This window comes from Gallus gallus, chromosome 5 (genome assembly GCF_016699485.2).
Source record: "Gallus gallus isolate bGalGal1 chromosome 5, bGalGal1.mat.broiler.GRCg7b, whole genome shotgun sequence".
Classification (NCBI taxonomy): Eukaryota; Metazoa; Chordata; class Aves; order Galliformes; family Phasianidae; genus Gallus; species Gallus gallus.
The window spans coordinates 58,441,238-58,468,522 of NC_052536.1; the positions used below are offsets into that span (position 1 = coordinate 58,441,238).

Consider the following 27,285-nt stretch of genomic DNA (forward strand, 5'->3'; position numbering starts at 1 on the left):
GAAGCTGGGAGTCTTCAAGCTAGCTGTGTCCTGGGAGGCTAAAAATGAGATAATCGTGATAGGAATGCCTAGATGTGTGTGTAATCTCTAATTGGACAAGATTTGATTAGCAAACAGCACTACAATTCAAGGCATTATCTAGCCTAAGGATACCTCACTGCTCCATTACTGGAGATTATCAAACCACAGCTTGGCCAGTAAGAGATGCATCATTTCTAACGCAGCCAGATTGATCAGGCAATCTGAGGGCATGGTTATGCTGTACCTCTAAGCCAATCTCACAGCAAACTGTCAGCAAAAAGGCTGGCTCACCCTCCTGGCTTTTTCATCCTGTGCTATGTCTTATGCTTCTGCGTGTGTACGACGAGCTTCTTCAAGGAATTAAGAGTGCTGTTACACAAGACAGCTCTTTATCTGCTTAAAGACAGACCCGGCTGTACAGTAGGAGGTGCAGAATTACCTCTTTCAGTGGAAGGTCAAGATGCTCAATCAGCTCAATTGTATCACATCTTCAGTTCATCCAAGAAGAGGAACATCATGATGTAGATAGTCTGAACCACCTTCTAGAGATTTCTCCCTAATTAATAGAAGAAACCTAATGTGATTGCATCTTAACCCCAAGAAAAATAGTGATTGTCCATGTTTTTACCTTCCCCAAGCTGTCTCATTCCAGAGCCTGATGACTACTAAAGTGTATGGGAAGAAGGGAGTAGAAAGAGCAGAAGACAATGTGATACTAAGGCAGTTCTGATTGAGAGACTAAAAATGCTGTGGACACGCATCCTAATCTGGCAGACGAGCAGTTACACAATCTATACTTCTCGCAGAGCTGGGGAAAAAGCCATGTACGTTAAAGTCATGACAACTAGTTGAGGATAACAATGTCTTAGACTGGGCATGCAGGACAACGTCTACAGGTACTTTAAGCGTTGTGGTCTGAGAGATACCAAGCTTAAAAACCTCTGTGTTGAAGTAATAAGGAGGTGTTAGAGACCCTTTTTCTCTTTTTTTACATCAATAAGTAATACTGATATAGTTGAAATCTGAGGTTTCATCATTCTCCTCAATCTGAACGCTAAAGGCAGTGATTACATCTCCTTCTTTAATGAGAGAAGGATAAAACAAAGGACTTGTTCCTTTGCAAAGACACTTACCTGCTAGCTGGTCAGAGGTCGTATGGAAATACACCACCAGCACAGGTCTGAATGCTTCCAAACTTCTAAGTGAGCAGTAAGGTGTCTGTTCAGGCTCCTGGTAATCATCAGGTTGAGACAACTGGTTTCAAGCCTGTCTGTAATGGATAGAAAGGAGAGGTGAGACTTCTATTGGAGTAACCAGTAAGGCCTGTCGTGCTTTGAAGGAGATTGGAATATCCCCCAAGTATTCAAAAAAGACTAAAGAAATACTCAGATATCAAAAAGAAAAGCTCGCTGTGTATGAAGCTTAAGAGATTGATGCAATGAGAAGAGACCCAACGACCAGGAACTGCTCACTTTAACAGAAGTATATCACAATCCTGCAGCGGGATGGGGTGGAGCCAGATGGATTCAACTCCAGCCTAAGAGGTAACTTCCTTGTAATAAGCATTATCAAATATTGGACCACCTCAGCTAAGGATGTGGCTGCCTTTGTTCTCCTTAGCAGGTACAGTTCTAACCGAGCGCTTTAACCTAGCATCCAGAGAGCACCGTACAGCCTCTGGAAACAGGAGGATGTCAATGGGTGATCAGCGTTCCCTTCCACCCCAAGAGCCTGTGTGCAGGCAGGGGTACTCCTTTAAAACAAACAAACACTCTTGCAAAGCCGGAGTGTGAAGTGATCTGATTGATGTGGTCCGATGCAACAGATTTTGCGTTGTAGGCTGAACTCACAAACTTCATCAGCTTCCCAAGAGCCCTATGCAACCACGTTGGTGCTCACCCCTTCAAGACCACTGCTTAAAAATAACACAAGTACAAGTCATTGCTAAGAAGCAGACCAAGAGCCATTAACCTCTGTGCACAGCAGTTAAAATACACGGTTTACAGACACAGATTCACACATACGAAGCATACATGGACTGGATGATGCTTATGGTCCTTTTCAACCCAGGCCAGTCTATGATTCTATGGCACGTAAAACTCTGCTCCTTCAACAGCAGAGGGCAATCCTTGGAGTAAAGGAGCAGTAAGGAGCAGCAGCTCACAGGTGACGCCCCTTTAGCTTCATAAGGGCTTTTCTACAGTAACCAATTATTTACATCATACTGAATTCGAGACCGACGTGTTGGCCACCAGCTCCACCTCACCACGCATGGCCTGCACTCCCCTGGGCAACTTCTCAGGGTCTGCAAACTGAAAAGTTTGGAAGCTTTGCAGTTCAGTTTTCAGGAGCCAACAGCTGCTCTTGGATGCCTCCATTTTCAACAGCTTTCTTATGATTTTGCTTTTAAAGATGATAAATCAGTAAAGATCCTCAAAGTTTCCTGAAAGCTACGCACCTCTAAGGAACCTTACACCAAAACATGAAAAACAACAATTAATTTTATTATCCCACCTAACTGTCTTTGGGTTTTTTTTCCTTTCCTCCCTTCCTTCCTCCCCCTCCTTTCATAGAGTCACAGAATGGCCTGGGTTGCAAAGGAGCACAGTGCTCACCCAGTTCCAACCCCCTGCTATGTGCAGGGTCGCCAACCAGCAGCCCAGGCTGCCCAGAGCCACATCCAGCCTGGCCTTGAATGCCTGCAGGGATGGGGCATCCACAGCCTCCTTGGGCAACCTGTTCAGTGCGTCACCACCCTCTGGGTGAAAAACTCCCTCCTCATCTCCAACCTAAACCTCCCCTGTCTCATTTTAAGAACATTCCCCCTTGTCCTATCACTATCCACCCTCATAAACAGCTGTTCCCCTCCTGTTTATATTGTTCCTTTCCCTTTTCTTCACTTTTTTCTAACAGGACAGATCAGGAAAGCCGTCACATCACACTTCACAATTCTTTAAGAAGGCAGACAGCCCCACAAAGCAAAGTAGGAACAATCTCCAACAAGCAGCTCTTGTTGGGGCAGACACATCTGCACTGTCAGCTGTTCTGCAGACAGGCAGGTTTGAAGATTTCTACACACACAACGCTCCATGTGGGCTCCCAGCCTGTAGTACAGCTCCTGAAAGTGGATTTTGATGGGTCAAAGCCATTTTATTGAATTAGCCCTTTATTGTTTACATTAAATCCAAGTGAGCTCACAAATACTGACTTATCCTTCTGAAAGGATGGATTATACCGCGTGGCTCGGATGCAAAAACAGATTAGGGTTTTGTACTAATTACTTCCAGCATGAGGCGTGCACAGACCAGAAGAGCATTGAAGATATTCTGCTGGGCATTTCAGTGCAGCAACGCTTGCCGTCTTTTTTTGCCTAAGGATGGCTGCTTCTCCATAGCATAAATGTGAAGGGCCACGCTGTCATTAAAACCCACGTATGAGATCATCCATGGCTGGGACAGAGGGTAGCAACAGCTCTTTCCACACAGAATCACAGAATCACTCAGGTTGGAAAAGCCCTCTGAGATCCCCAACGCAGCCCACCGTGCCCACATCCCTCAGTGCCACATGCCCACGTTCTGGAGCACCTCCAGGTGACCCCCCCACTCCTGGGCAGCTGTGCCACTGCAGCACCTCTCCTTTCAAGAAGAAATGTTTCCCACTGCCCAACCTGACCCTCCCTGGCACAGCTCGAGGCCGCTCCCTCTGTCCTATCACCATTAACCAGCTGCAGAGGCCTACCCGCATCCCAGCACCACCTCCTTTCAGGCAGTTGTGGAGGGCTATAAAGTCTCCCCTGAGCCCCTTCTCCACACGGACCCCCCCAGCTGCTCCCATCAGATGTGTGCTCCAGAGCCCCCACAGCTCCACTGCCCTTCTGTGCACACACTCCACGGCCTCCATGTCTTCCTAGCTGAACACAGCACTCGAGGTGCCTCCTAACGCCTCCAGCTGTTTCGTCCTCTCTCCCAAAGTCGCTGTTGCTGCAAAGTGCACTGCAGCATCACCTCCTATTCTGAAGCCCTCTTTCAGAAAGGAAGAAAATAAAACTCCATCATCTAGTTATTACTAAGTGCGTTCTGATTAATCTATACTTAATCAGCGAAGCCATCCATCAGCAGGCACGGCTTCTCAGCCTACAAACCCCGCGGTGCTTCCAGCAGCCTGAGAGATGGGAGCTGAATACAGCTGTGAAGATGTGCAGACGGGACGTGCCGGGATCAGTCACTGCTGCAAACCAAAGCACTGCAGGCAGACAGCCCAGCCGGACAGACTCCACATGGCAGACCCACACCACGCGTTTTCTTCTCTAAGTGACTCCTCCTATTTCTCATAGCCCAACGGGCACCTCTGCCTGTGTAGAACCGACATTCAGCCCCTGGGCCGCTTTCGTGGCCAACGGTGGAATTCTTGCACAGGCAAAACAAACCTGCCGGGGAGCTTAACATTTTGTATGGGCAAAGCAGACGTCCCAGAAACACACACGGCTGTCACTGAATAACTTCGCACAGAGCAACATCGGCTCTCCTCCCTGCGCAGATCACTGCCCGCGGCCCGGGCTCCGTTGCTGTAAGGCAGCCTGAAGATGAGCGAGCTGCTGAGCCCTACCGAAGCGCACCTCCTGTCGCCCTTACGTTCAGCGGCATGCAGGGCGGCCTGGGCTTGGTAGGTGCTTCTACAGCACGCCAGTGTTTGCTCTGACTCTACAGTGCAGAAAACAAATAGACGGGTCTGGACGCGGTCACACAGCTGCGGTGCGGAAGGGAAGGCTCACAAGAGGGTCTTGTTTTAAATCCTGCATTCAATAAACTGCTAGAAGGACAAAATGAAAACAAGCTATTGTGTTAATCTCCAGATTAGCCCTGATAGTCTGTCAATTTAATACTGATTAGTAAACAATGTCCATAATTAAGCTGTTGTTGGAGACACAAATGCCCCACGAGCCCGAACTAATGCGTCGCATTCAATCCTTTTACAAAGGACGGCAGATACAATTCCAGGAATGTTAATGCTGCCAAGTATCCATGATGCACATAACAAAAGAGGAGGCAGAGACTTGAGGTAATTAAGCCCACGCCGGCCCTTCTCCCCAGCCCCTATTTGTTTATGGACTAAACGTTACGAGGCGCAGTAAATAAAACGCCACCGAATCGTGGGAGCCGGGACCAAAACCGGTACGAAGTTTATGGGGTCATCAAACGCTGGATTCCCCCGGCATCAAAGCACGCGTAGCCTCTGCTGAGGCTGGTGACATTAATGTGCATGACAGGGGTCCACGGGGCCGCGGTCCCCTAATTGTTTAGGAGACCTTTTAGTCCGCTCGCAGACTGCATGTCGTGGTATTTGCGGAGCTAATTGCACCGAAATCCGCCCGCGCTGTGTTCGCAGCGATGGGTTCACTCATTCCGCCCCGGGAGAAAACTCCGCTCTTTGTCAGCCCGCCTCGCTCCGGGACCCGCCGGGGGAACGAAGAGCTGCCGCTGGAAGCCCACGGGCTGCACAGGTGCGGGGACGTCAGCATCGCTATGGGAAACGACGCCGCTCCTCCGAGCGCTCCCCGCCAGCGGTCACCCCGCGTGCTTTTCGCACGGGAGCCGCAAAGCAACGGCTGCAGTTCAGTCCCTCCCGAGCTTCGGTTGGCGACGGGGGAGGGGAGGTGCTGCGGGGCTCCTCGTTCAATCTCAGGGCTCCGCAGTTTAGAACTGCTGCAGCCCTTAGGGCAAGGGGAAACGGCCTCCGACTGAAAAAGGGGAGATTTAGAGCGGATATAAGAAAAAAGGTTCTTACTGCACGGGCAGTGAGCACTACACACGTTGACCAGAGAGGCCGTGCTGCCCCATCCCTGCAGACAGCCCAGGTCAGGGGATGGGCTCTGAGCACTGATGGGGCTGAGGTGTCCCTGTGCATTGTGGGGAGTGGGATCAGAAGGCCTTGGAGGGTCCCTTCCAACGCAGACAATTCCACGATTCTTTGATTCTGTGATCACGGACAGATCAGCACTTTGGGCTCCCTATGACACCTCTGAGCTTCCTGAGCCTTTCCAAAGTGCTACTGGTCTGTGTTTGCCCATGGAGAGATGTCAAAACAAGAGCAGGTGAGACAACAAAGTGCACATATGCAGTGCAAATCCCACCGAATCACACAATGGTACACCAAAGAAGGTGGTTGACATGGAAGGAAATTGGGGTTTGGATGGAAACACAGAAGTGAGACCAAAACGTATATTTTTTTTTCCCATTTTACACTGGAGAGTCACACAAGAGACTTACAGAGTTTCCAATGGGCCACGCAAGAGACCAGTATAGGAATAATATCCTTCTCTACTTACTCTCCTACTTTGACAAGGGAAGGTTTTTTTAGTTGAGGACTCCAGTTCTACTGAAGCATATTTGCCAAATTGTCCCCATTTTGAGCACATTAGCAGAAAAACAGGAGTACATATGAGTTGTAGTTCCACTTCTGGTTTCAGGATGATTGTAATACAACAGAGACTTCTCATTGTTCAGCAAGAGACAAATATATGCTTGTCTCTGGGCTCATAAAAGAAGCAGGAGTTGGTCTCTTATTGCCCCTTATTCTTCTCATTGACTCATCATGCAACACACTGATTGCATTACAGTTTGCAGAGGACTTGGAGATACTCAGATGAGAGATGCAACAGATGCACTTGCATGGAGTGTACTGTAGGAAAATATACCTCCTCTCTCTCATAGGGGATGGATAAGCACATAAAATGGCTCTCTTCCTGCAGGCTGCAGCCAATGGCTATCGATTCATAAAGAAAAGAATGTCACAATGCATTTAAGCAGATATGAAAAGCTGAACATGAAAGCATGGGTGGAGAGCTGCCCTTAGCTCCTGAGAGCTGCCTTCGAGATCTGGAATGGAAGAGTTTGAAACTCATAACAAACGTAAATACAGCCCCTCTCGGTAAGAGAATTTAAAATCAAACCCTTCTGAAATAATTTGGCTGGAATATGCTCCAGGTTAGCTGTATGCTGTTTGAAAGTCAGCTCTTTGCTACTCAGAGTTATTTTATGTCGAGTGCACTGGGAGGCAGTTCCCTGGTGCATGCTTCACCAGTGTGCACCGAGCTACTGAGCAAAGGCTCAGCACAAGGGCAAATCCTGCCTAGAGCAGCTTTTTCTTGTCCCTTCAAACGCAGAGGGCTGCAGGGAGGCTCAGAGAGAAGGGAAATGTGCAAAGTTACTCTACAGACATCCTCTTCTGGTTCCAGCAATACCTGCAGCAAGCAGGACAGCCTCCAGCCCTATCAGACCCCCAGGAAAACCCCCATGGAAGCACCTACTGCACATTGGTTCAGTGAAGACTTGCAGTCTGTCTCCATTCAGAGGAAGGCATCCTGCTGACCAGAGTGCAGACAGACATAGGGAAGCCAAGCCTCACCTGCTCTGCTACACAACTGCAGCGTGATGCTGGACAAACTGCTTGCACACAGATCCTTCAAGGGTCTGTTTTTTTAATGGAACCCTAAGTTATTACTGGGAATTATATACTTTAAAAAAGTGATGTCATTCCAGACACAATTTCTCCATATCCCAGTTCTTCATGTGAAAAACAAGATAGCAAACCCTCCTTGCTTACCAGAAATGCTATGGGCGTGCAAACAAGGCTCGGGGGTGCTAGGGGAAGTAGCTACAGAAAGAGCCACTTATGCAAGTTAACATAGCATCTTTTAAAAGAACCTTCAGAATTCCCTTTTATGACTTGTTTGTGCTCTCCACAGCCCCACTTGCCAATATCAGCCGCACGTGGCTGAACTGAGCAGGTGCATCTCCTCTGTAGGAGGAGAGAGAACTTAACAGCATGTCCCACTGCTGAGGAAAGCACTGTGAGGAGCTCAGCCCTCACCAGGAATCCTCAGACAGCCTTCATCTCTGAACACATACAAAGATCCAGCCAGACTTTGCTATTTGCTACAGATAGCATATACATATAAGAAATAAGAAGCATATAAGAAATCATTTTCACTGCTTCAGCCTTCATCACTCAAGGAAAGCCTCAAGTTGCTCAGGGGAGTTTTAGATCGGGCGCTAAGAAGAATTTCTTCATGGAGAGGGTGGTCAGACACTGGAATGGGTGGTCAGACACTGGAATGGGTGGTCAGACACTGGAATGGGCTGCCTGGGCAGCGGTGGAGTCCCCATCCCTGGAGCCATGTAGGAGTTGTAAGACATGGCACTAAGGGACTCAGTAAGTCAAGTCGATAGTTGGATGTGATGATCTTGAAGGTGTTCTTCATCTAAAAGGCTCTATGAAAGATACTTCTCCCGTTTTCCTTGATCCATCAGTTCAGCAGTAACAAAGCTGAATACCTGCTGCCTCGTCCATCACTCACTGTGTGCCTGCCCAGCATCCACCCACACCTCAGGCTCCGAGGTGGTCTCCCATCCTGGCTGACAGAGGTCCTCACCCTGTGGTCTCTAATCTGCAAAGAGCCCCCACAGATGTTTGTGGTGGGCTGTAGGATCATCTGGACACGCACTGCTGAGCCTTCATTCCCCAGCAGCTGGGTTGTTATTTAAAACACTTAAGGTCCACTTGGCACCTTCTAGTATTGCTTCCTTTGATGGGTCAGGAGCACAGGTGCTGTAGTTACTTGCTGCAAAACAGAGCTCGCTGGGTTTCTTGTTGGCCCTCCAAGTCAGTGTTTTTCATCCCCCAAATGCAGGCACGTGGGAGATACGCAGAAGCAGAAAGAAGGAAGCCTTATCCCTGGCTTTAGAAAGCTCACTGAGAACTAAGAAGTTGTAGGGTGCTTTCCTGGAGGCAGGGCCCAGCCCGAGACCAGCTTTCCTAGCAGCTTCAAGGAACTTCACGCCACTTCACAGGTGAAAAGAGCTCCGTGTGGCAGTTCTCCCTGACCAGGCAACAATCCTAACGCACACAGCAGTTAACACATGGCAAGGGTGGAGGATGGCAGTTACAGAGCAGTGCCATGAAGGTCACCACCGCTGCTGGCAGCCCCACCTATGGGAGTCAGAAGGCCACAAAGTCACACTGCGTGCGCTCCTGGAGGCACTCCGTAAGGCAGAAGGAAAGGAGGCTGTAATCTGCTGTGAGAAACTGGGCATTGGTCCATCAAGACTGGGAAAAAGAAGTGATATTGCAAAGGAAGATTATGAAACCAGATGCCACCTTGTGGCCAAAATCCATGGAATTGCTATGGTAGGTACAATGCAGTTCACAACTTATACAAATAAGCAGACAAAAGAGAAAAAAAAAATGAAGGCTAAAATGATGGATGAATGGTGACCCACTGTGGAGCCTGTCAGTCTCCAAGCCTGTGTTTGTCTACAGGTATAGAGCCAGCTCCTCCATGCTTCTGGCTGATAAACACCACTGAAGGACAGCTGTAACGATGGAAGCTTCCCTCACCTTTTCTGTACAAGAAATGGCACTGCACGCTCTGCAGGTTTGTCCGGGTTCTGCATGAACTGGAGCAGGAGGCAGTGCAGGAAACCATCTGAGACCACTGAGTGCTGTCAGTCTAACATAAAACCAGGGGCTGATTGTGGTCTTCCCCATAGAACCATCGAATCACTCAGGCTGGAGAAGACCTCCGAGATCACCCAGTCCAGCTGCCCACCTACCACCAATACCGCCATGGCCCTCGGTACAACAGCCCCGTGCTCCCTGAACACCTCCAGGCACGGTGACTGCACCACTCCCTGTGCAGCCCATTGCAGCACCTGACAGCAATTTGGAGGAAGAAATGTTTCCTAACGCCCAACCTGACCCTCCCTGGCACAACTCAAGGCCGTTCCCTCTGTGCTATTGCTGTTACCTGGGAGCAGAGGCTGACCCCACATCACCACAGCCTCCTTTCAGGCAGCTGTGGGGTGTGATAAGGTCTCTGAGCCACCACATGGTCAGTTAAGCCTTTACTGGCACACGTTTTGGATGGTTCTCATTCTTGTTCCATGGTTCTGCTAAACCAGAAATCACATCAGTCCTTCTGAGCACACAAAGAAATGCTTTAAGCATGTAACAGCAGCAGTTGTGAGCAAGGGGTTAACTAGCAGCCATTATTGTAGTGAGGAAATTGCCCCAACAGAAGTATAATCCACATGGTAGAAGACAAGTGTTATTCACAAGTTATTAATAAAAGTGACCAAAAAGAAGGCAATGCTATACCGTTCTGTTAATCTCATAAGCCCAGATGTTCATGAAATGAAAAACAGCCCAAGTCCACGACCTTTCATACTGATGTAAAGGAATGTTTAAGGTATGATGGGATGTTATATATCACAGGATGTCAAAAACACGATGGAAAAATTCAGTATGGATAGCAGAAATTTAAAGAATCAAACACTTACAGAAACACACATCTGATAAAATGCAAATACAAAACCCAATTTAGGTCAGACTTTTCCACAACCGTTGCTCTGTATGCTTCCAAACACCGGTGCTCATTAAACGTCACAGCACAGCAATGGCAAACACACATAGCATAGCACCCGGGGCTGCCATAATGCCTTACACAGTAGTGGGGCAGTATTGGTGGCAGGTGGGTGGTTGGGCTGGATGACCTTAGAGGTCTTTCCCAACCTCGCTGATCCTGTGGTTCTACACAGCGTTATGCAGAAAGCACCCCGCAGGCCAAAAACGAGTCAATGGATGGACCTCACTGCAGCCCACTCTCAGAATCAGTTCTTGGGGTAAGCAATTAATGTGGAAGCTAATTAGTTGGTGGAAATGAGATTCTGAAGTGAAATCATATACAAACATCAGTCAGCACTTTCTCTTCTGCCATAAATTGAGAACCACAGGGCAGAAAAAGTCAGCGCAGACAGCAGACAGCAAATAATAGCCTTGGCCTTCCTCCTTCCTATCTTTTCCTTTCAGATGCTTCAGCCTAAACCATGTGCTTCACACCCCTCTTTGTGTAAACTTCTGCAGGGTGAGTTGCAGGCAGAGGGCAGCCCCTGTGAACACCGTGCACAAAGCTGCGGCTCAGAGCTTGTGGGAACACACATCCATCGCAGCTCCCCATTAACACCACTGCCCAGCACAGACTGTGGGGCTGCTCAGCAGCGCAGGGCCGTGGAAGTGACAGCAGCAAGGAAAGGACTCACAGCATTCTCCCTGCACACCCACCACGCTGACACTGGGACAGCCTGTTCTGGATGAGGGGGCACAGGGCAGGTTTGGGATCTCAGTTTGCACACAGATGAACTTCCATGCGAGCATATACAGCACTGGGCTCTGTTTTCCATTTGCTCATCAAATACCAACGCCATAAAGAAAGGAACAGTGCTAAATCCACCACGTTAACCTTACACATACCCACCATTACAGCTGAAATAACTCAGCAGTTCTGAGTCAGATGAGTGCAAAGGAAGCATCTGTAACCAATCGCCCATTTTTTGTTGCCCTTTTTTTTCCCCCCTGGCAATTCTATCTCAAAAATGGTGAATGCAGTTCTACCTTTTTCTACAGAAAAGAAAATGCACAACCAGGAGCAGCCCCGACACATGTGCTCCCAGGCTGAAAACACACATGCCAAATTCAGCCTGGAGAGAATTTTTACGGCTGAGTTATAAAACCCTGAAAATGGGGATTTATAATGGAAACGCTGACAGACCATTAGCTGCAATAATAACATCAACCGAGCAATAGAATTTCCAAGTTATCTCCTTTTTGTTTGCATCAGCATTCCTGCAGCAGAGCTGGCACAACCAGCACAGCACTGCAGCCCTCTCCTGCAGCACCCATAGAGCGCAGGGGAGCAGAGAGGCACAGAGCAGTGCTGCACCTCTGGGCGTGCTGCATCCTCCAGCCAACTCTGAGCGTTGGATGTGGGGTGTGTGCTTTGGGCAGAGCCCTGCCACCAAGCAAAGCCAAGTGGCAGCTCACCAATTCTCCTGCTCTGCTTCCCCTGCCCAGCATGAGGGTGGCTTCCAGTTTTCTCTGTCATCCACAGGAGAGGTGATGGAAACGACTTGAACAGGGCACACGAGGACTGCTCAGCACTGTAACTATATGGCACGTGCTCTTCTTTCAGAAGCTCAAACTACACCCCCTCCACAAAGATGAACATCCTGAAAATATGCAAACCATTGTGCTGCTCGAGAGCATTTGCTCCCCACTGCAGGCAGGAACACGTTGTTTAAACATAAAATAAGGGCCAATGCTACAGAATCTGTGTATTCTTTGCCCTTGCAAGAAAATAACTCCTACTTGTAAAGACAGGCTTAGCCCATTGCTGGTATACTGCTGGTTTATTAGGAATCTCAAATTATTGCATGGTGCCGAGACTGGGAATGAAAGAGGATGGCACACCTTTGTACATACATACAGTTTTGTCAGATTCAGGGTTTAGGAAGGTACAGCAACCCAACGGGCCTCTGCCCAGGGAGGCTGTGGATGCCCCATCCCTGCAGGCATTCAAGGCCAGGCTGGATGTGGCTCTGGGCAGCCTGGGCTGCTGGTTGGCGACCCTGCACATAGCAGGGGGTTGGAAATGGATGAGCACTGTGCTCCTTTGCAACCCAGGCCATTCTAGGATTCTATGATTTTTGCTCCCCATCTCACTGGCATACTGAAGCACCTGACATAACATAGCACCATTATTCCCATTTTAGAGGTTGAAGGAAGGCATAGTGGTGAAATAAGTTCCTAACTATTACATTCTAGGTTGCTTACAAAACCCAGGAAAAGGGCCCACATTCTCTCTTCACTTCTGTAAGCTGTTGTACAGCCACAGTTCACAGCCTCTCTCATTCTAAGGGTGCAAAATCAAAACACAAGCCGTGAATGGACAGAACTCACCCACTTCAAAAGAGCCCTGGATGACTGCTACAGCAGCCAGCGAGCTTCAAATTTTCACAAACTATTATTTTCCAACAAGAATTGTTTTGTACAAAACCAGCACATTTAAACAACAGAACTGCACCAAGCAGCTCTGATTTGTTCAGCACACATTTAAGCCTCATCCATCCTGGAGCACCAAGAAGCCTCCAGCTGGTGCTGATGGCAGCAGCACATCCCAGGGGCCGGACCAGGTGACCCTCAGGGGTCCATTCCAACCCCTGTGCTTCTGGGATTCCCACTGCTGTACCTTGCTGTTACTGTGGCTAACTGTAAAACATTCACCGTTCTTTTCAGGAGACCAAATGGTCCACAGAGAAATTACCTGAAAGATCACTACCCCCTCCCGAATGCCCTTGTCAGGATACTGCAATGGCTAACCTTACAAGGAGGGTTATTGCTCTGGAGATAGAGCTGCCAGGCTGGAGAGCATTTCCTGCTGTAGGCAAGGCTGCCAGAAGCAGTACCACCATACGCCCAAATCCATCCTAAGCCCTTCTCTCCACAGCGTGCAGTTTAACTCACCCAAAAAAAGAGCCAACAGAGGGGACTGATCTCTCCCCACTGACTCCCTTCTCCACATGATGTGGCTCCTGCAGACACCCACGCTCAGGCTGGATGGGGCTCTGAGCACCTGATGCAGTGAGGGCGTCCCTGCTCATTGCAGAGGAGTGGGACCACATGGCCTTTGAGGGTCCCTCCCCACTCAAGCGATTCTGTCCTACACAACCCATACACATCCATGCTCCAGAACGACAGAGAAAAGCAGCGTTCCCTTTCATTTCTTTCAGGTAAGCACCAGAAGGGATGCAGTTGGTGACCCGATGAGCTGAGTGCAATGGGGAGTGGCGATAGGGTGGCTGCTCCCAGAAGAAAAGCTTATCTCAACGAACTCCAGCCTTGCTGGCAATGCACAGAAAAGGCTGCCATCTCAGAGCGGGCTGATACGGCATTAATCGTGTTGCTGTCCCATATACTCATCATCAAAATCCAACAGCAAAGACCAGAGAAATGGGAAACGCTGAATTAAGGTAACATTTCCCCACCCCGGCCACCACACAGCCCTAGCTCTGTCCCTGCAGCAATGCCAGCCATTGTAAACCAGATGACTTCTCAGGCTGTTTGAAGCCCGGAGCAGTTCCTAGAGGAGGAGGAGGTGGAGGAATGTGGCTCTGAGCCACGTTTGCAATACCTCCCTGCCAGCTCCTGGCGTGTACTTCCCGCTCCCCAGATGCGGGTTCACGAGCCATGACAAAATCTGGGGGCAAAGTGGAACAGATGCACGGAATCCATCCTCCTGGTTTGAGGTTTCAGCAGGAATGCTCCAGACAGCTTTGGTTGGGCTGCAGGGAACAGGCAGTGCTGGATGCAATGGGAGCTCAGCACCTGCCCTCACCCCGCCGTGCACTCCGTGCTTCCACTGTGTCACGTTGAGCAGAACCAACATTTGCTACACGCAGCCCTGGCTCTTAAACTTACAGAACACAAAGTGATTTATAAGGTGCTGCTATGAAGTTGTTTGAATTTCAGAAAATTAGAGGGGCTGGATTCTTTTTATTCGGTACTTAAATTGGTTTGGCTATTTGTTTCATTGCAGGAGATCAAAAATAATCCCAGCATTCACAATGAGCAGTGAAGTGTATTTGAATATGCTGGAATAACCTTAAAAGCAGGTGGCTACCTTATTAAGTGTTAAATATTCCGAGCTGAAATACGAGTCTGTTTCCATCCAGTGCATGCAGTAAATGGCTTCCACATATGAATAACAGCCCATTAGCACGATAAAAAAATAATTAGTTATCCAGTTGAAACGTGAACAGACCCAATAAATGCAAGAATTTCAAGGGGTCACTTTTGCTTGATGAGCCATCATTCCAGCTGGATAGCTGTGGGTGACCTACCCTAAACAGACACAAGATGTTGTATGGGATTCGTTTACCCACAGCAGTTATTTGTGAGAGGGGAGGTGTGGGGGATAGAGAGGTCTGGATGGACCTCCAAGATCTCCAAGCCCAACCACCAGCCCACCCCACCTCACCCCCATTCCCACTCACTGGCAGGTGGGCCCTAAGGGGCTGAGTACCCGAGGTTAATAAACACAGTCTATCAGCTGGTGTGTATTTTAATACCCACAGTAGTTTTGTAAGTATTTAGCAAAACCCCAAATAATTTTATTGTTATAACAACGTTTGAGCGGTCAGATAAGGAATAGGGCAGCCTGAGGCTGAAGTAAATGCCTGTAAACATTTAGCCATGTATGCAAAAGTAAAGCTGTAACAATAGAAGAAATATAGCAGTCCCTGTGCAGGTATTTCAGCTGAAGCTAACTGTGTCTGTCACACGTTACGGTTGGTATCTTACTCCAAATTCTGGCAATATTTTTCCCTCGTTAATTGGAAACTGCCATTATTTCTGCAGTGTTCTGCCCTGCTTCCTGTATTTCTGATTTGCACTCAAGTCTGAAATAGTGAATGGTGGGAAAAAAGCACCTGAGATGTTAAGGCACGTCGTGCCATTCAGATGGCCCAGCGAGTCCCAGCATGTGAAACCCTTTGGAGGGCAGCAGACCTCAAAGCCAACCTTCCAGCATGCGTGTGCTGGCCTCAAACGTAGCAAACCTACAGCTAATAGAAAGGCAAACCCAGTTCTGCAACTTGCACGAGGGCAAGGACAGCCATAGCAAGCATTGGGCTGTTACCCTCAGATAGAGGTGAGCAGCCACATCCATCACAATGGGTTCATTTTCTACTCAAGGGGGAAAAAAATAGAAATAAATATAAGTCATAGAATGATTAAGGATGGAAAAGACCTCTAAGATCATCCAGCCCAACCATCATCTGCATAACAGGTCAGCATCAGGCTTTGGTTAATTAGGTACTACTTCTCGTATGCGGCAGAGCTGGGAGGTGTGCTTTGAAATGCAGAACATGCGATTGTTATCACGGGCCTCGTTAACATCACTGCAGGACTGTGGGACCCCACAGGCGTGCAGATACCTACACACATCCAGTGGTGACTTCGCTGCCCCAAAAAGGAGCCTCCCATTTCAGCATGGCTCCTCCGTACACCCATACGATTTACCACCGGGGGAGGAGGCTGAGTCCCCAGAGCTGTGCCAAGCCAGCTGTGGCTCCTGAAACCACTCCAGCATCACCTCAGCACTTCCCATGCACAGCTCCAACTTGCACTGTGCCGACAGCAGGAGCACAGCGCACCCCAGCACTGCCTGCCCCGCCACTGCAGTGCACACGAGGACCACAACGCGTCCTTTTATAGGACATCTCCCCGCACACCGCAAGGAGAACGCACAGCTCGTTGCTCCCGTTGAGCTGCCCGGTGCCACCGCCTGCCGGCGGCTGCGGCAGCGTGCAGGGACATCTAGTGAGCAAAGGGAATAGCGCACGTGAGCATGGGGCCCGCCCAGGGCTCCTCCTCGTGCTAAAATCTAAGGGGCAACGTAAAGAACTTGAAAATTAGCAGTAACTGCCATCTCTCTTTTGCTATTCTTTCTTTGAGAAGTGACCCACCGGGACACCCATGGCCACGTCCATCCAGCCACCGACCTTCATTTGGCTTAGACCTTGTTAGGGAAAAGCAGAATCTTAGAGTCACTGAGGTTGGGAAAGACCTCTGAGATCATCCAGCCCAACGCCCCACCTGACGCCAGCATTCCCCACTAAGCCACGTCCCTCAGTGCAACATCCCAGCGTTCCCCGAACACCCCCCGGCACGGTGACTCCACCGCCTCCCCCGGCAGCCCTTCCCAACTCCTGACAGCTCTTTTGGAGAAGAAATGTTTCCTGCTATCAGACCTGACCCTCCCTGGCACAACCTGAGGCCATCCTCTTTCATCCAGTCGCTACTTGTGGGTGAGAAGGGGCCAACCCCAAGGTTGCAGTTCCAAGGCAAAGCACCTCTCATTCTACTCAACCAGAAGAGCTGTCAACCAAGACAACAACAACTCTTTGCACCGAACAACCAGAGCTCTGTATGAATTAAAAGGACACTCAGGAGTTTTGTTTCTTTACACCCTTGTGCTTCAAATAAGGCCAAACACAATGTTCTGCATCACTATCATGTTTCTTCTTGCTCCACGTCTATAAATACCCTCCTGGTTATAGCACTGGTAAGTAAACCCACATTTCTGACCTGCCGCATGGCTTACATTTCTTCTTTAACAACCCCATGAGCATGGCAGGCTCTTCCTATTAACTCCATTACATCATCACTATCAAAGACGAAAGGAAATGAGTTTTGTTTTCCAAAGGCTTGGCACTAGGTTGGCTCTTTACTTCATCAGACATCTGCTGTTTTTCTGCGGGCGTCACTCGTGAAGCAGAGTTTCCCTTATGACTGGGTTCTCACACTGGTTGGCCATTACTGGGGAAATAAACGGGGCAGGATTTCTCATTTGCCCCATAAAAGCCAGCACCACCCGCTGCACTGCAGCTTCAGATACTGCTCTGCCTTAACATAAAGCTCACCGAAGACCATCATGCCAAAATAGCCGCTCGTGGTCTTCGCCTGAGATTTATTACTGGTGCTGCAGTACTTTGTTTTCACAGATGGGACTTTATCTGCAAATTCCGTGGGCAGGCCACAGCTTCCCTGGGGAATGGAGGAGTGCTGGTATTTGCCCGGGCTCTTATCTTGGCACTTGGAGCCATATTCCAACCACAAAGCTCTACTTTCATTTATCGATATGGAAGACAAAGCACAGAGAATCTGCATGCTGAATGCACGCCACACTCCTAACCTTTGTCTTCCTCCTGTATGTCAGAGATAGCAGCTGTCAGATCTCTCAACTCCACAAAGCTTCTCTTTGCCTTTTTCAGGTTCAATGCACCCTAATTTGCTTTCATGTTTGCCATATAACTTCATCAATGCTGGACAGATTCACTTCTCAAAATGTTCATTTTGCTAAGTAATTCGATGTGGTTTTGTTTGGAGCTTCTCCCCTACTTCACTCCATTGTAATTAACCCCACACACTCTAATTTAAAGGAGGATTTTGCTCACAAAAAGTGCTTCTAAACTACAGCTGATGCATCAGGAACCAGAAGGTCTGGAGACCCCGTTGTGTTCCCATTCTCCCACTCCCTCTGCAGGGACCTGCAGGACCTGATCCTGTGATGAGTTCCACATAAGCAGCTCCCATTTTGCATATTCTTTCTAAAAAGATGCTTTCATTGTCTTTTTTTTTCCAGCTATGAGAAATACCCCTATGCGTACCCATTGATAAGAGCCATGAGTCTCAAAATAGATTGAAATATCTGACTGCATTGGACTATTGGGTTTTCCCCCCCCCCCACCATAAAACCCACCTATTGGAGTAATGAATTTAAGAATCACCATCCAGCTGAGGCTCTTTGTTAACAGAAAGATTCTCAATTAAATTGTTGACTGTAAGACAGAAGTAGTCCACATCACTGCAATAACCAAACAAGTTCCTTGACAGCAGCTAAACAGTTTGTCCTACATCTGGCTCCTGGTGTCCTGTTCCTCAACCCTACACCAAGCCCTGTTAAGCAATGAGAGATCTCCACTGCACTCAGTATTGGATCAGAGCTCAATCACCAAAGTTTGGTTCTTTTATCCCCAGAAATATTAGTCCCTATTCCACGGGGAATAAGCAAGAAAACGCATCAGAGAATAACTTAACATACATCTGTAATGCAGCATTATGAAAACCTGATAGTGGTTCTACCCATTCATATGGGAATTTCCAAGGCTTCAGAATGTCAGAGTCACCAAATCACCAAGGCTGGAAAAGACCTCCAAGATCATCCAGACCAACTGCTCACCTACCACCAATATCTCCCCACTAAAACACGTCCCTCAGTGCCACACCAAACGTTTGCAGGCAGAGATAGAAACCAAAGAGTATGGTATGGACCACTGTAAGGATAAGGGGTTTCTGGTAGAGAAGAGCCATATTTAGGGGCAGTAAATTGCCAGAGGTGTGACTGAAATGAGAACAGTGAAGGCAAATTTCGGTATCTTCACTGAATATTACATTCAAATTCTGTCATGTAAGGATAGGAACTCACGTGAAACGCAGCTCTGGGTTTAAATGCTAACCATCCTGCCATTACAGTTCAGGGTACGTTTGGGTCACAGCTCGGCGCAGGCTTAGATCTCCATGGAATATCAGGTTTTTAAAGATACTTTTCCTTCTCAGACGTGACAGTTACAAAATCCCGGGCACAATAAACCATTTGACTTGGGGAAAGAAGGCTGAGCCATAAACTGAAACCAAAGTAGCTCAGCCTGGGAGTGTCCCAGCTGCAGAAAACTCTTAATTTTAAAACACTTTGATTGATCCCCAATCTCTTCGAATTACACCGCAGTAAGGGCTGTGCACCCTTCTGAAACCAGGCTATGCTTCAATTACTTCAACCACATATAAGTTTCATTGTTATTTGAAACATATGCAAAACACAGATACCAGTATTCTCTACAATTGATTAAATATCTGCCTCATTAAAGAACAAAACGTACAGTATAAGAGGCCCTGCTGCGAGGGGTCGCTTTGCATCAAGAATGCTGAACCTTGCCAGGGAAATACTATTCTGGATCAATCCAGTTTAGCTGCACAACATCTGTATTTCAGCAGCTGGACACTCATACCACCAACACCCTCACTGAGGTTTTCACCAAATTCCTGCTGACAGAATAGAGACGAATTGAATTCTGCGCCCCAATTCCCCTCACCTGATTCACTCGAGCAGTCCAGATGAGCAAGGCGGTCAGAAATGGGCCTCAGGTACAACCCTGGAGAGAAAAGCTGCATCCCACAAACCAGCAGCGCTGACAACCACATCTGGACCAGAGCATTTGGGGACACTTTATGAATTCAAAAGCGGTTTAAGGAAACATGAGGCCCAACAGGCTGTTAGTCTGAGGGACCTTCACGGCAATTATTGTCAGTATTTAATTGTGAGGTCTGAGAAAACCCTTGTGCCACTTCCCACAAGGATCCATAGTCTGCTGACCAAGAAAGGTGCAGGTACGGCCGGTGCCATCTTAGCAAGGATGCTAACTGTGCTCAGGCATGCTGGCTGGGTGGGCCATTGTTTCCTGTCCTTCCCCCACAGCCTGCCAAGACACCGCATGCCTGAACAGAGGAACAGAACTTCCTGGGGTATCCCAGCTACCCCTCAGAGAAGTAATGCTGTGGGTTTTAGATGAGCTTGAAGAGGCTGTTCCCAGCAACCTTCTTTACAGAGAGACTCAGGACAATACGTCCTGCAGCCCAAACAAACTGCTCCAGGGGTGGTGGCCTACATTTGGCTGATATTTGTTATGGGACCTCATTCCTGGCACCACATACCCCATGGAAGACAACTCCAGTAGAAAAACAAGGACTCCACAAGAAAAATTTTCACTGAGAGGGCAGTGAGGCCCTGGCACTGCTGCCCAGAGAGCTGTGGGTGCCCATGGCCAGGCTGGATGGGACACTGAGCAGCCTTAGCTGATGGGGGGCACCTGCCCACGGCAGGGAGCTGAAACCGGGTGGGTTTTGAGGTTCCTTCCAACCAGAGTCATTCTGTAATTCTGGGAAACACAGGTCACGCTCGTGCAGTTCCCACCACCAAAGCAACATCTGAAGCCAACTGCCCACCCTTCACATGCTCCTCAGTTACTACCTGAAAAGGAGGAACCAATTGCAGGGGGGTTTACTTTATCTGGGGGCTATTTGCAGCCTCTGGGTCACAGGCTGAGCACCATTGCAGTCACAGAACTCTGTACTGTGAGCCTTTCAGTTCTATATTGCTATGATTAGATGAGAAGCAGTACAGCTCCATGCTACTGCTTCTGAATGGGTACTTGGTCAACAGGATGATTTCTGTAGTTGTATCACAGAATCATTAAGGTTGGTTGGACTTGGTTACCATAGAGATCTTTTCCATCAACCCATCCCCACTAAGCCACATCCCTAGGTTTAAATCAATCCCTTTCCAAAAAAGCACTTTAGCAAGCAATTACCTTTAGAAATGTGTGTTCCTCGTTAAGCTGGTAGAGTTAAGCATGTCCTTAATGACATAAGAATGATAAGAACATGCTTAAGTATTTGAGGACGGCAAGTTTCTCAGAACCAACAATGTCATACACTGAGTTGACAAAGGAATTGGTCACTTTTACTATAGGGAAAATTGGATGTGGCCTTTCTTAATGCTTCAAGAAGGAAATGCAGAATGGTTCCCAAAGCAAAGCCATTCTCATGCATACAGGCATCCATCCTGGCTATATTCCCACACATCTTCCTTCTGAGCTCTATGGGAAGCACTCTGAGTGTACAAGTGAGATGAATTGCTGCCCTCATAGCTGCAGGGACAAACATGAAACATGCACTCTTGGAAGATCCATTCTACACTTGGCACAAGGTTTGCTTTCTGAAATGCTGATGATTTGTCAGGGATTTGAAGCCTGAGGAACAAGCTCCCTTAGGCCCATTTGGACATAGGCATTCCTACAGCCCTACCAGCTATTCTTTTACCCTCTGTAAAGGAATTGAGATTGAATTTGTTCAGTTCAGATGGGGACTTGAGAGCATTTAGCTGCCAAACCCTAATGAGTCTCTCCTAAACATCTGTGAACATCTGTAAAGATTCTAAGAGCCACACAGCTTGGCCAGACTGAGGATAAAACACGGCACTGGGACGCCAACAGATCCTTCTGGTAGCAGAACCATTTCCACCTCCAGGCCAGGTTTCATGTCTTTGTCCAAAGCCCAATTTTAAAAGTATTTTCACTTTGAGCAACAACAAAATGCATCTTTCTCCAATCTCAGCAATGAGGGTGTTGGTTTCAGCTGTTACTTAAAAAAAGTGACAGATACACCCAACCAGCAACCCAGCACTGCAATGGAAAGCTACAGATTGCACCGCCAATAGCATTACTTACTTTGCATATAACTAACGTAATGCTACAACATCCTCCAGATATTTTTAACACTACCAGAATTAGAAAAGGAGAATCATGGTTGCCTACTGATCTAAAGCACCAACTGAGAGGCTAGTAGTGCTGCCATGAATGCCAGCCCTCATAGTGGAAGTTACTTCCACTGCAGCACAGCACCCTGCATAGCACAGGGTGCAAGTCCTATGGCTTTCTGAACCACACAACGGAAACAATGCCAGCCTCAAATGCCTTCTTTAAGTAAGAACCCCTCATTCATGCAGTAAAAGAACAGCGGGTGCTTTCTGAAGTTGATGGAGTTGCTTTGCTACAAAATAATATATTGGAAAAGATGAGAAAGACCTTCAGTAAGAGCATGATCCCCAAAAACATGCCACATTACACAGTTATTTGTCAAATTAGCAGCCCAGGAGTGCAGGGGGGGGGGGGGGGGGGGGGGATTTTTGCTGGAAAATTTCCAGCAGAAAATAAGGATTTCCAATCAATAAAATGATATAAAAATAAAACAGATTTTCAGCACAAAATACAACTCTCCAGGGATTGAGTCAAAAATTCCCATGGAAATAGGTATTGTCTATATACACAACAAGAAGTCTGAAGGTTGTGTCCAACTTCAACTTAATGGCTGTTCTTTAATGCAACCTTTTATTTTAACAGCTCTTTCTTTTCCAGCAAGTCCTCGTGGGCCACAAAGAACAGCACAGCACCTCTGTGACTCCCTGCATAGCAACACAGAGTGATCCTGGAGGGCAGCCAGCGGGCCAGGAGGATAGATGAGGGCTGCAATGATTCCTTAAGGATCTGTGGGTTTATTAGGGGGACTTCTGCCCATTGGCCTCCAAAGGATACTCCTGAGTGCACCTCCACCACCCAGGCTGTGTGCCACAGGACAGTGTAACCCTTTGGGATAGATGCATGCAAAGGAAGATGAAGCAGATAACTCTGTGCTATTAAGTATGCCTCTCATTGACTTAGCAACGCTCTACTAAAAGATGATATAATTATTTCTAATGCTTCGTTAGAAGTTAGCCTTTGTGGGGAGAATAGAGCTGAGAGAAGTCTAGTGAAGGCAGATGTTACTACTAAACATATGAATCATTAAGCGTTACAAAGGCTTTTTTTCAAAGGGATTTTCTTTCCCCTTTTAAATCGACTTCACAACCCAATTAATTTGTCTTTACTTTCTGTATCAGCCCAAGCATAAGATCCCTCCCTCTCTTCTGTCTTCACTGCTTCAGCCAGCAGCGAAGTCCCGCACCCAGGGCCACACATGGGGCAGGGATTTACATCACAAGGCCCCAGCACTGAGCTGTGGAAAAAAGTCTTTCAGCAGCAGGATCAGCATCTGGCTTCTTGGCATGCTCCACACACAGTTGTGCAGACAGATCTAGAATTGCCTTTTACAGTGTCATACAGGCAGGCTGCTAATGGGATGTCCCTCCCCACTTGTCCTCCTCCATGTCATTTTTCTTCTTTGGCTCACATTTAGCCGTAATGAGGCTGCAAGCATTCATCCCTACAGATGGGCCTATCCCTTCCTTATGCTTCACAGCAAACTCAGCCAAACATCCATACCGAGGCAGCATCCACACATCCCTGTACAGGATTTCCTTAGGAGGGTTCTGATACGCATCCAGAACCCAACCCAACAAAGCAATGGGCTGTCTCTGACACTTTCCTACCAGAGGACCTTAATTCCAGCCCAGCATCACAGCCACCTCATTAAACGGACAGCAGAGGTTCCAAGAAACTGATGTGCCTTGCCCCAGCACTCCAGTTTGTCACCATCTCGATGTGAATCAACACCATTTCATATTATTTTCACAGACCTCCAGTGTGTGAACCCGGGAGATACCTTGAGAACGCCAGTCCCAAAGCAAGCTACAGCTGCAGAAATAAAGTATTCCTCTTACTTACTCATCAAGCATGCAGCACACCCAGCACACAAAGCATCACTCCTTCCTGCATGGAGGGAACCACTCTTCTGAATAAGCTCATTTTCTTAATGCCACGTTAATGAAAATCAGCACTGGAAAGCAAGTTTACTCTAGATCCATTTGTGTTCATTTACTGAAATATCAAACACTGCTTTCTAAATGCACTTGGTGTAGCTCACCTGAGTCTGACCATCTGGTTGAGTAGGGCTTTTCTAATAGTTTTCATGACTATTCCTGCATTATATCTGTGTCTGTGTGCAGTTCTGGGCTGTGCAATTCAAAAGAGACAGGGATCTCCTAGAAGGAACCCAGCAGAGGGCCACAGAGATGATGAAGGGCCTGGAGCATCACCAGTATGAGGAAAGACTGAGCAACCTGGGTCTGTTCAGCCTGGGGAAAAGAAGGCTGAGGGGAGATCTGATAAACACCTGTGAATGTCTAAACAGAGGTGGGAGGCAAATGGAGGAGGTCAAGCTCTTCTTAGTGGTACACAGCTATAGGACAAGGAGTTATGGCCTAAAACTTCTGTTATGCTCACAGAGAAGCAAAATTCCTTCAGACAGGATCTTAGCAGTACCAGGAAAATATTCACAGGTAAACCAACAATCACATACAGAAAAGAGTTGAACTCACCCTACTGGTGAAGGGGATCTTCAGCCACAAAGCACTCCTTCCCAAGAAGCAGCCCACATCCAAGAAACCTTCCCCTCCCATGGCTGGCCATTATATGAGCCCAGCTGGGGCTCTACTCTGTGTCCACTCCTTCTGGTTGCATAGGGAGCACAGGTGCAAACAATGTGCCTGTGCACCCTGGGCCAGCTGCACTCCCTCACAGGTGCTCCATCACCAGTTCAAGCCGTGACCTCACAGTAACCCCACAACTGAACAAAGGAAGTTCCATACTAATATGCAGAAGAACCTGTCTATGGTCAGGGCGGTGGAGCACTGGAACAGGCTGCCCAGGGAGGTGCTGCAGTCTCCTTCTATGGACACATTCAGGAGCCAGCTGGACACCAATCTGTGTGACCCATTGTAGGGAACTGCTTTAGCAGGGCACTGGTCTCAATGACCTCCTGAGGTCCCTTCCAACCCCTATGATTCTGTGATATGTTAATATAAATACCTCAAAAAGAAAAAAGTCCAATTGCAAAAAGACATACAGCTTTCCTGACACAAACTCTTCAGCCTAGCTTGCTGAGAAGTAGCATGAAGGAACTTGCATGGGGCAAGAACCAGATCAGCCGTTCACAGGTGAATGACCAAAACTCCCCAGCATCTGAATTGATTTTTCTACAAGAAGTCAAGCAAGAAGATCGCAGCAGATTGCAATGAGTACCTTACAGGCTCAGTGCTGCAAGATAAAAAGCGTGCTGGCCATTTTCCAGCAAGGAACTTGAGCATGTGCTTATCTTTAAGCTTACGAGCAGTCACACTGAAGTCCCATGCTTCATGCCTGAAATTAAACATTAACTCAAGTATTTTGCTGGATTGGGGCCAATGCAATTTAAAAAGTGGCAGCTCCAAAAGCAGGGTTGCTTGGGGAACAGTTACTCAGGTGCACCTCATATGAGCTCAGCCTACAGTTGTAGGAAGGGATGAAAGTGCTGTTGCCTTTCTGCTTTCCAGTAAACTCCAGGCCTGTCAGCCTTTCATTTAACCCGTGATGGAAATTAGAGCAAACTCATGGCTATGGGCAACCCATCGTGGCAACTGATTGCCTCCATGACACGCAAGGAGTGGGATTTGATCCCCAGCTGCATTTGTATCTCATACAAATGGCCTTGCAGAAGGTAACACGGATGCAATTTTATCTCAGTCACTCAAAATAAAGATGGAGGAAGTTCTAAAAAATTGGGGGTTAGATTAATTGTCCCAGTCCATAACAGAGCCTTTTGCAGCATCAACTGCAACTGCTCCTAGTGAAGTAAATCAAAGAGAGAGGAAGCAGAGACAGGAATCAGAAAGAATTAAGCACTGCAAAGTTAGTCTGTTCCCTTTCACACGTGAAATTCGGTATAAAATACTTGCCTATAAATAGTGGTCAATAAACACAACTGCTGCAAATGTATTTGGTAAATGTTGAGGTCAAAGGCCTCAACTGTTTATTGCCTTGTAAACTCAAAGGCAAGTAAATTTATTGCCTGAATGAGCTTCAGAGTATCGGCCATCATAAAAGCTCTACATCTGAGGCACAAAATAGCCCATCAGCTCCCACTGCAGCCATTCCACGAGTAGCTCCAGGGCCACCATGTGCAGCATCATTCAAAGAACCATAACGTATGTTGTTGCCACGCCGAATATCCACTGCCATGGGCTAGGGCAGAGCCGTCTGTCATTGCTATTAGAACCACCACTGGGAGAAATTATACACTTTTGTGCTTTTAAAAGCAACTTGCTTGCAGCACTTTTGTAGCAGCACATTTGCTTGGCATCACAGAATCACAGAATGGCCCGGGTTGAAAGGGACCTCAAGGATCACGAAGCTCCAACCCCCACCACAGGCAGGGCCACCAACCTCCACATGTAATACCAGCCCAGGCTGCCCAGGGCCCCATCCAACCTGGCCTTGAACACCTCCAGGGATGGACGGGGCATCCACAGCCTCTCTGGGCAGCTGTTCCAGCACCTCCCCACTCTCACAGTAAAGAACTTCCCCTGACATCCAACCTCAATCTTCCCTCCTTCAACTGCAGTGTTGCATTTTTAAGTCTCCAACTGAAACTGGAGGAGCACTGGACCCAGTGCTGCACAAATGCACACTATGCAGCAGTACTTACCCAAAATGCTGGGGGAAGACTCAGAAAGTTTATGAGATCTTGGTCTTACAGATAAAAGAACTTTGCTTTAACCACATACTGCTCTTTCCTAGTGTCTTAGTTTCAGCTGGGATGGAATTGTTTTCTTCAGAGAGCCTGGTATGATGCTATGCTTTGGCCCTAGGAGAAGAACCATGTTGATAACACACTGATGTTTATAGCTGCTGCTAGGCAATGTTGCACAGAGCCAAAGGGGGGAAGCAAATGGATGACTGTGTTTAACATGCTGGGCTGAACCACAGCAGTCAGTTTGGCACCAACATGGGGCTCAGAGGGTTGAGACAACAGCAGATCTGACTGGACTGCATTAACAGTCAACAGAGTGTTAGCACAGTTTGATAATTGCTGGTCCCCATGTTAGTTTTTGCCTGTTTATCATGGAGCTCTTTGAGATTTGTCTTATGGAACTATACTGCATAGCAGCTTGCATGCTGCTTATTTTCCCTGCCATGTTTGTCATCTCTGGGGGTTGGATTAAGGAGTTTATTTTGCTATGCTGTGTGGCATTGGCCTATATTATGATAAAATTGACAGCTGAGAAACTGCTGTTTTGTGTGTATTCAGCTTTGCAGTCATCTTTGGGCTGTGAAGCCCATATTGTCAGTACTATTAGTAATTATAACCTACACTTCGTCTCCTCGAGGAGTCCAGTTATGGAGGAGATGGAGGAGGACACCTTCCTGCTGTCTCTGAGCCTTCCTTTCACTTTTGGTTCAACACATCAGCTTCATAGAATGGCCTGGGCTGCAAAGGACTACA

At 47.8% G+C, this 27,285-nt stretch overlaps 1 long non-coding RNA gene across 17 annotated transcripts in view; it reads right to left on the bottom strand.

The window, feature by feature from the left end:
* Positions 1–27,285, bottom strand: part of LOC101751884 — a 144,685-nt gene that overhangs the window by 105,851 nt on the left and 11,549 nt on the right. For 12 of the 17 annotated variants that reach the window (XR_006939389.1, XR_006939384.1, XR_005860435.2 and 9 more), the window contains exon 2: positions 1,155–1,291. This is a non-coding gene — a long non-coding RNA (uncharacterized LOC101751884). Of the gene's footprint in view, positions 1–460; positions 578–1,154; positions 1,292–24,343; positions 24,556–27,285 lie in introns of those variants that run through there. The other 5 variants (XR_006939386.1, XR_006939387.1, XR_006939382.1 and 2 more) reach the window with 3 other exon arrangements.